Below are 10,138 nucleotides of genomic sequence, written 5' to 3'. Positions count from 1 at the left end.
TGATAATGGAACATTTACAAAGTCAAATGATTAATTTCCCCATTCATTTCACCTTTAATTTACTAATTTCCCATGAGCAAAGTCAAAAGTACCTAAAACCTTAACTTAAAGGAGCTCAGAGCATTTCTATGACTTCTGGAGGGACTGGACCCTCGGACCAATAACTTATAGGCACTAAGTACTGAAAGCCCCCTTATCAACATTCATTCCTTCCATAATTCATTCATTTCACCTTAAAAACCCTTTTCCTAAGGTAAAATAACTATTTTCCTAGGAAAAGTAATTACCCCCATATAAAAACCCACAAATGCACTCAACCCTAAGTTATGATGTTCAAATGCAGAAATGTCAATATTTTTCGAAAGCATTTTACTTAGCGCGTTCCATTTCCATTTCCATATTAATGTCTAATTCTATTTATGTATTTAAATCTCGAAAATACACCCCTTTCCCATATATATTATTAAAATTCCATATGTTAATATCCCACCCCAATGGTTTGATATATAAACCATAATAACATAATTAGGGGGATTAATTAATCAATCTACGATTAACTAAGAACCATAACCCTTTGCCGTGTTAGAAGGGATTAATTAATCAAATTGTGATTAATTAAAAACCATCCTCCAATCAAATCGTCCCCAACGTCATTAAGTTTCCTTAAACCGCAGTTTCTATCCCGTCGAGCCCCTCCATTAACTCCTCCATCAAATCACACCCCCGACCGTCGTATGATCTGACCCCTTCAGATCCGACGGCTGACACTCATATCGAGCGGCCTCTAATGCCGAACGTTACGTGCCCGATGTTAGTAGTTTCACTGTTCACCCCGCCGCTACGTGGCGCCTAATGAATGGCATCGAGAAGCCTTCCCTCAAAACCACCCACGCCTCATAAGCGGTGCCATGGCCTTTCAATACCGCTTCCCCACCATTTCGATAAACCGCCTGTCCATTCATTTAATTGAATTTTGCGCCATATTTCGAAATTTTGCCCGTTAAACCTTATAATGTGAAAGCCTGTGTTTTTATGGTTTTCGCCCATTTGACTTTGTAAACCTATGAATCACTCCAGCGTCTCCCTAAACCTCTACAACACGATTTCACCATCTGTTTTCCGTCCAAAACTCTATTGCGACCCCTTTCCTAGTCATCCCTATGTCAAAGAGCCATGAAGCACCCTTCATGAAGACCTGTGGTCTCTTAAAAAATATTGATTTTTTTTCTGGTTATCAAACTAAGATCAGATATTGGATAAACAGTTCTGATACTAGTCAAAGAACTGGTTTATTCCAAGAATCAAGAGAAAAAATCTTTGAGAATTTGTACGCAGAGGATGAACACAATTATACAAGGAAACAAAGAAGAAGACAACTACATAGAGCATTGACAGTCAAAACAGAGCAACCAAACAGAGAATACAGTTATAAGACAAGTGAACAAAATATGCATGTACTTAACCTATATCCACTACTTGATGCTAATATACACAAAAATAAAAGAATTTACTGTTGAAATAGAGAGTAAAAACCTAAAATATACAGTGAACGTAACAAGACACAGTAAAAAATAGTCAAAGTGTATCAGGGTTAAAGAGTATCATATTAAATACCAAGTCAAGTAAAGCAACTAGCAATGAAGATGAACAAGAGGGAAAACAGTTACAAAGCATACTGATTCATGTCAAAGTGAAGATAGATGAAAAACAGAATGGTAAAAATAAACAGTAAAAGTAAACATGGAGGCATTAAGGGTTAAATAGAGATGAAAACACTTTCACCAGCAACAATGAATTTTATCCAAAGTAAAAGTGAAAAACAGTTAAAAGAAATTTGAGGTTAAGAGATGAAATAAGAGCATAAATGGTACATTCTTCAGAAATTTCCTGTTTAAGTCATAGTTTTTCAGAAACTATTGTGGCCAATATAGGAAGTATTTTGAGAAACTGGAGGAGGGTGTTGTTCCAAAAAGGATAATATACAAAAACCTATCTCACTTTTTACACAGGTATTACCAAAAGGGAGATAAGTGCATGTCTTCACAACCTATTTTTCATAATATGTAACGTCCTGTTTTTTACATCTTTTTACAGAGAATATTGTGAACGGCTGGAGCTGAATTTTGGGAAAATGAGAGTGGTTTTTCTCAATAACATACTTATATACAATAACCTCTTTCACTTTTTACATATATATCTCGAATTGAGATATACATGAGTATCATTGGACCATAAGTTTGCAGAATTTATGGGGAAAAATGCACAAAGGAAGGATGTTGTTAGTGACTGGGATACCTCCTCATCAATTAAGAGTTGCTATCAAATTCGAATTTCTATTCTTTGTCACCCTCAATCCATAAACATAGTGCCAAATAGATTCATTAATTTTAAATGTCCTTTATTTAAGTTCTATTATTGTAAAACAGTTTGAGATATTTGTAAACCAATCTTGATATTTTTTCAAGATACCTCAGTTTAGAATTTGTATAAATACTTCTTCATTTGAAGTATTTTAGGTGGATTAAAAATAATTTCTGTAGAATTTTTTTTTTAGCTAAAGGAGCTATTGTAATCAAGGTTGGGACTGGTTTACTGGATTAAATAAAGTTGAGGACATTTCACTCGATTCATGTGCACTGTGGGAAACAAATAAGTATCGTTTCTCTGAGTTTGATTATTGTTTTCCTTTATGTTATGAAATATCACATGTGTTTCTTATAATTATTAAAATCAAACAAGGAGTAATATCATCAGAATTAGCTTAAGTGCTCTCTGTTTTAACTGTTTTCTTATTTAATGTTTTCTACTAAATTGCTTAAGTTTGGGAATTCTTAGTTGCTCTCTTACTTTTGTAATTCATTCCCTCTATTGGCCCCTAGTACAGGATTCTTAATTTCCCTTGCTATTTGCCAAAATTCCCTTCTTCATCTTAATCCCTGCTAAGGATTCTTCATTTCCCTTGGCCCTGGTTATGATTTCCATTCATTAAGACTTTCAGATTTTTCCTTGTTGTCCTAGCTTGCCTTGTGAACTCTTACCTCGGTGATTAATCAAATCTTGATAGGCCTTTCCTACTTGACTACATAGCCCAATGGCCTAAATATCTGCTCTACCCATCTTTTCCCTTAATTCCACCAAACAAATTAAAGCAAATTCATTAAGCATTAATAACTAGCCTAATATCATATCAAAACAATGTTAAATCATAAAGAGAGAGCCCTCTCTGAGTGTAGATTGGCTAGGATCTATACTTAAAAGATTGGTTTGTGGTTACCTCGAAAATTTCTTTCCTTAACCTTGAGAAAATTCTGAGTAATAACGGAGAGTTCAAAGATGGAGAGTGGTTTCAATTTTCAGATCATGTTGAGATCAGATTGTATGGAGTAGAGGTTCCCCCTTACAGGATTCCTTGGTTTGTGCCAATGAGATTATTTTCTCTAGAATTCATTAGACAAAGTTTAAATGTGGATAAAATTCATTTTGCACCATCCAAGAAGGGCCATTTATTCAAGTTTCCCAAGACTTTGGGGCCTTTCATTGTTAATAATAGACAAGCTATGGAAGAAGTTGAGAGAATACTTTGAGATATGAAGCTCTAGTAAGGGGAAAAATGGCCTTATGATCCTCACCATATCATTTCAAATAGAATGGTAAAGAGCTCTTATACTCCCTACATCCATGAGTCCAGACCAGATATTGAAAAATTGGCCAATGGTGGTAAATCTGAAACAGAAAGGGGAATGGAGATTGAAAATCCCCATCCTATCGAAAAAGGATTGAAGAGAATAGTTGAAGAGATAATTGATTTAGATAAGAAAACAAGTCACAACTCTAAGAAGCCAAAATTGCATGAAAATGAGAAGGAGTTTGAGCCTCTGGTTGGAAGTTCCTCTATTGTATCTGGTTTTCAATTGCAATTGGGAGAAGTGACATGCACACCTTCTTCCCCTATCCCTAAAGAATCTTCACAAAGTTTTGTTTCAGTTTTAAAGGAGATGTATAGCCAAATTGAAGAGAAGAACAAGAAAATCAAAGAAAATGTTGTGTCCTAGATTGAAGCTCAATCAATTTCAGAGTATCATACTAGATTATTGTCAGCCATGGATTTAGAAAGAAATCAGCTTAAATTGTCTTTTTCTCACCTATCTGCTTTAATTGTTTCTTCATCAATAAGTTTCAAGACCATAAATCTAACTGTGGATGCAAGGGAGATTCCATTTCCTGATAAAATCAACTTCCATAGGAAAGCTGGAGAATTTATTAACAGTGATTTGAGTAAATTATACCTAGAAGCAAATAAGATAGAAGCTTTATTGGGAAAAGTTTCAAATCACTTAAAGTTGGAAAAAGAAAACTCCATAGCTTTGTTTACTCAAAACGAAGAGTTGAAGAAGTTAATTGTAAAAATTGGTGTCAATCCTGAAGATAGGTTTGTTGTACAAAATCTATTACAAGGAGTAGAGTCAAAAATCCAAGTGCTTAGGAAGAAGTTGAAGTTGTCTATTGTAGAACATGTCATGGCCCTAGAGGTAGCCCAAGTGGAGAAGGAAGAGGAGATCTGGACTAGATAGATGTTGGAAAGAAACAATGAAGTGGCTACCTTGAAGGAAATGAATACTAGCTTGTTAGAAATACTGAGAGGAGGGTGAATCAATATTTCTTTTCAATTGTTACTTTTACCAGTTAGATCACTTATATTTAGAACACAAAATGAATAATAAGAATAAATGTTTTTATTAATTTCTTCTTTACAATAAATCAATTACAATATATGTAGGGCTCCAACCCTAGATGAAGACACCAATCTTCAATCTCCCAAGCTCCAGCCTATATTTTTCCAAGCAGTGACTTGGACTTCCCAAGGTGCCAACCTTGTCACATGGAGGCACCAACCTCTAGGGATCCAACCCTATCTCTGGTATAGGCACCAACCTAGTCTCTTGAGGACTCCTTGTTGAAAAATGTGCAAAAAGAAATGCTTGTTGAGATTGCAACAAGATGATGGAGCTTAGTGGAAAGGAGTCACCTTCACTAAGTGGGCCCGCAGGCTATTTTCGGCGCAAGTCTATTTTTAGACTATGTCTATTTTTAGACATATGGATCATGTCTATGGATAGCAGGTTGCTGTTTACGGATGATTGGTCAAGTTGGGAAAAATAGATGGACTTCTATTTTTTATCACAGTGTGAGTGATCACAGTGTGAGTGATCAAAGTGAGTGATCACAGTGTGAGTGATCAAAGTCTATTTTTAGACTGGCTGTCAAAAATAGAAAAGTCAAATATTATTGTCTCATAATAATATTTGGACTATAAACTTGATCTTATTCTCTTGGAGCACTTCAGTTTGAGCTACAGATGTGGCCCATGCAGCTGTCAGAAGGAAGTACGCTTTTATTATGAGTCATTTGAGTTGTTGCATGCAGGACTTCAGTTAGAACTCAAATGAGTTGAGTTTAGTATACTGGAGGTGCAGTTGATGGAGTTGTGTTCAGTTTAGCTTTGTTAAACTGGTTGTATTTAGTCTAACTGGCATTTAGACTAGAGATGAGTTGGGTGAATTAGTTATTAATTAATTCAAAAGTTATTAACTCATAATGCAACTATAGAATACATCAGTTAACTCAGTTGCATGTCAGTGCATGTTCAGTTCAGCAGGGACAGGTGTTAGAGGATCAGATTGCTATCAGTTGTGACTATAGTTGTGCATGATGATTTGCACAATCAAAGGGGATTGAGTATGCCAATGATGGGGCCAATATCAAGAATTGTAGCTTGTGCTCACGTCCAACATTGTGTGAGTGACTATTTGCAGGTGAAATACGAGTTTGGTAAGCCATTCTCATCAGTTCTTGAGCAGGTATTGAGCAGCGGAGGCAGGCAAGCAGTGGGATAGATTTGGAGATCAAATATGAGCTGTATTGTGTGTAACAGAAGGAGCTGGTACTGGATTTCTTGTGATAAGCATTGTACTTTGTAATTTTACATGATTCAATCAATATAATATACAGATAGTGTGGGGTTTTTAGCGAGATGCTTTCCCCGGGATACATACTGTGTTAATGAGTTTGATTGATGCTTCTATGTGTGCCTGTGAATGTTTTTGCTTATGTAAATTGATGATCAACGTAGAGGAGATTATGTATTATACATGTTCCGCTTCTAATTGTATGATCAGGATAATCTCTTTGAATATGTGTTAAACTATTCAAAATTTCTACATGGTATCAGAGCTGCTTGATTTGTAGAAGAGAGTTTTATAGGATATCAAGTGAGGATTGATCATCAAATCTATTATTCAGGTAGTGTTTACATTTTATTTCTTCAGGCAGAGTCTGTGATCGGGCCAGGTAGCCTCTGGATTCATCCTTCTTTTGGAAGGTGAAATATCCGGTGAATGCCCGTACAGTCGATCTCTGCACAAGAAATATTGTGTTCTCACAAATTCTAGGTTGGAAGCAGTTGAGTTTTGAGCTGGTGGAATTCGAATTTAATTCCAAAGCAAGAGATAAAACTCAGAAACATTCAGTTCGAGAATGGAGACAGTATGCCCCAGTATCTCAAGAAGTTCACCCAATGCTGGGATGAGCTGGGAAGTGTGGGGGTGACTGTCGGATGAGGATGGTGAGTCTAGGACTCCTTGACCTTCCTAAGAGTTGGCATAGTTACCAGGACTCAGTGAATGGAAGGGAGAAACTGCCAAATTAGGAACGACCATGGTCGGATTTGATGCAGGAGGAGATTAGACGGAGCACCAGAGACGGTTCTTCATCCATGCAGGATGAGGAGAACTATGCCTTAGCGAGTAAGGCGAAGAAGGGGAAGGAGAAGGTTTCTCTTTTCGAATCTTGTTCTTCCAGTGATGGGAAGAAGGTTGACAAGTCGAAGGTGAGATGCTTTCGTTGTCATGAGATTGGTTCATGGGTCAGGAACCTGTATGCTCTTGAGGTTCAAGATGCATGCAAAGCCTTGAGCAACGAGGCAACTGATGGAGACTTGGTGGTTGAGAGGGAGCGCATATTACCTCTCAACATGCAGAGCCAGAAGAAGTCTCAGACAATTGTGGAGGAGCCACGATTGGTGCAACAGCTTCAGGAGGTTGTGGAGCAGCCACAACAGGGAAAGCTGTGTGGAGATCGAGTAGAGACATCTACTCATCCAGAGACCTCCAGCAGGGGGAAACTTCAAGCCAGGTGGGCTGAGGGATCGCATGCAGCCATACCTCCAGGTAGGAGGTGGGGTGATGTGGATTGATTGTCCCAAGGAGGAGGGGCAGGATCCTTGAGGTACCCAACCTCTTGGATGAGACCTTGCTACGGGAGCCCCAGATGTGTAGTAGCAGGAACTGACTGATTGGGTAGAGATAGATGCGGATGAAGCGGCAGAGAGAGCGGCAGTGCAGGGAATCCCAAGACAGCGCATAGCTAGTAGGCTGCAACAATGCGAGAGGCACAAGTGTTTTGAACAGTGCTAGGTAGCACAGAGAGGTGTGCAATGGTGCGATATGAATGGAGATGTTGCAGTAGTGCAGATGTCAGAGAGGGAGCACTTGTCAGCAGCAGGTAGAGCTTCATCATCAGAGGGTGTTTCTAGCCCAACAGGGAGGTCAGTTGGGAGGTGCAGTGCGGATGCAATGCTAGGAGATAGAACTAGCAGCAGCACGGATGCAGTCAGAGATCAAAGTGACAGAGGCTAGAGCAGTCAGATACTGAAGAGCACAAAGATGCAGAGTTTTCAGTCGACAGAGGCAATAGCAGTCAGAGACTTTGATGACAGAGCAAGTGGACCGGCCAGATGTGTTGCATGGAGAACATTCCAGAGTTATAGGATCGGGTTTGAGAGGAAGCCTTTCTTGTTGAGAGGGAGTGTTGAAAAGTGTGCAACAAGAAATGCTTGTTGAGATTGCAACAAGATGATGGAGCTTAGTGGAAAGGAGTCGCCTTCACTAAGTGGGCCCACAGGCTATTTTCGGCGCAAGTCTATTTTTAGACTATGTCTATTTTTAGACATATGGATCATGTCTATGGATAGCAGGTTGCTATTTATGGATGATTGGTCAAGTTGGGAAAAATAGATGGACTTCTATTTTTGATCACAGTGTGAGTGATCACAGTGGATGATCATAGTGTGAGTGATCAAAGTGAGTGATCACAGTGTGAGTGATCAAAGTCTATTTTTAGACTGGCTGTCAAAAATAGAAAAGTCAAATATTATTGTCTCATAATAATATTTGGACTATAAACTTGATCTTATTCTCTTGGAGCACTTCAGTTTGAGCTACAGATGTGGCCCATGTAGCTGTCAGAAGGAAGTACGCTTTTCTTATGAGTCAATTGAGTTGTTGCATGCAGGACTTCAGTTAGAACTCAAGTGAGTTGAGTTTAGTGGACTGGAGGTGTAGTTGATGGAGTTGTGTTCAGTTTAGCTTTGTTAAACTGGTTGTATTTAGTCTAACTGGAAAATAGACTAGAGATGAGTTGGGTGAATTAGTTATTAATTAATTCACAAGTTATTAACTCATAATGCAACTATAGAATACATCAGTTAACTCAGTTGCATGTCAGTGCATGTTCAGTTCAGCAGGGACAGGTGTTAGAGGATCAGATTGCTATCAGTTGTGACTATAGTTGTGCATGATGATTTGCACAATCAAAGGGGATTGAATATGCCAATGATGGGGCCAATATCAAGTATTGTAGCTTGTGCTCACGTCCAACATTGTGTGAGTGACTATTTGCAGGTGAAATACGAGTTTGGTAAGCCATTCTCATCAGTTCTTGAGTAGGTATTGAGTAGCGGAGGCAGGCAAGCAGTGGGATAGATTTGGAGATCAAATCTGAGCTGTATTGTGTGTAACAGAAGGAGCTGGTACTGGATTGCTTGTGATAAGCATTGTACTTTGTAATGTTACATGATTCAATCAATATAATATACAGATAGTGTGGGGTTTTTAGCGAGATGCTTTCCCCGGGATACATACTGTGCTAATGAGTTTGATTGATGCTTCTATGTGTGCCTGTGAATGTTTCTGCTTCTGTAAATTGATGATCAACGTAGAGGAGATTATGTATTATACATGTTTCGCTTATAATTGTATGATCAGGATAATCTCTGTGAATATGTGTTAAATTATTCAAAATTTCTACACTCCTATCCTCTAAGGCTCCAACCCTATCTTCCAAGGCACCATCCTTGTCTCTTTGAGGCTCCAACCTCTAGGGCTCCAACCCTATCTTCCAAGGCAGCAACCTTGTCTCTTTGAGGTGTTAGAAAATTATTATATATGACAGAGAAATGCAAGACATATAATATGCATAAAAACACAAACACATAAAACTAGAGAGACACTGATATACGTGGTTCACCCATTTTGGGCTACGTCCACCCCGAACAGCCAGTCCTTCCTTTCTATTAAAATGAAGAGACACAACCTATAGCATCTTCGTTGTAATATCCTTTGTTTTCTCTCACAATCTCACCTCTCTATTTCTCGCTCGGAGAATACACATCTATTACACAGCCTCAATACAATGCCCTCATACAAAGAGAGGGGTTGCCTTCTAGGGGAAAAAACCCTAAACTAAACATAAGTTCTACCGTCAGATCATCCGCCTAATGAAAGGCCCAGATTAACTAGAAATTACTATACTTTTACAAGGCAATTTTACATCTATTTTTAGCTTCAAGGGCGCTGCCCCCAAAACCCCCGTCGGGGGACCACTGGACCCCAGACCCCCCAGACAGGGGGGATCGGCCCCCCCGAACCCTCGCAGGGGGAACAAGTCCCCCCGCACCCCCCGCGTGGAGGGGTGTACAAACTTCCTGGGGTATACTTGGAGAATGATTGTAGCAACTCCACCGCTGCTTCATTTGCTGGACAATGGCTCCTCTTTGGACCTTGCTGTTTCTCATCTTCATCGTCATCCTTGAAGACCAATTGAAACTGAGCATATTCTCAGTTTCTCCTGGTTACAACTTTGTTAGCATATCTGTAGGATTCTGGCTAGTGTGTATCTTTTCCAGCTTCATCTCTCCATCTTCCAACACTGATCATATGAAATGGTACTTGAGCTGTATGTGTTTAGTCCTGGAATGAAATGCTGAGTTCTTTGCAAGATGAATGGCACTTTGGCTATCACT

General features: G+C 38.9%; 1 pseudogene; it reads left to right on the top strand.

Moving 5' to 3' along the window:
• Window positions 1–4,100: 4,100 nt before the first annotated feature.
• Window positions 4,101–10,138, top strand: part of LOC149201011 (putative tetraacyldisaccharide 4'-kinase, mitochondrial) — a 34,646-nt pseudogene continuing 28,608 nt past the window's right edge.

The sequence above is a fragment of the Pinus tabuliformis genome, chromosome 2_1 (genome assembly GCF_031772625.1).
Source record: "Pinus tabuliformis cultivar Carrire ecotype Pingquan chromosome 2_1, CPIR1, whole genome shotgun sequence".
In the NCBI taxonomy this organism is placed as follows: Eukaryota; Viridiplantae; Streptophyta; class Pinopsida; order Pinales; family Pinaceae; genus Pinus; species Pinus tabuliformis.
This window is presented reverse-complemented; position numbering and strand designations above follow the sequence as displayed.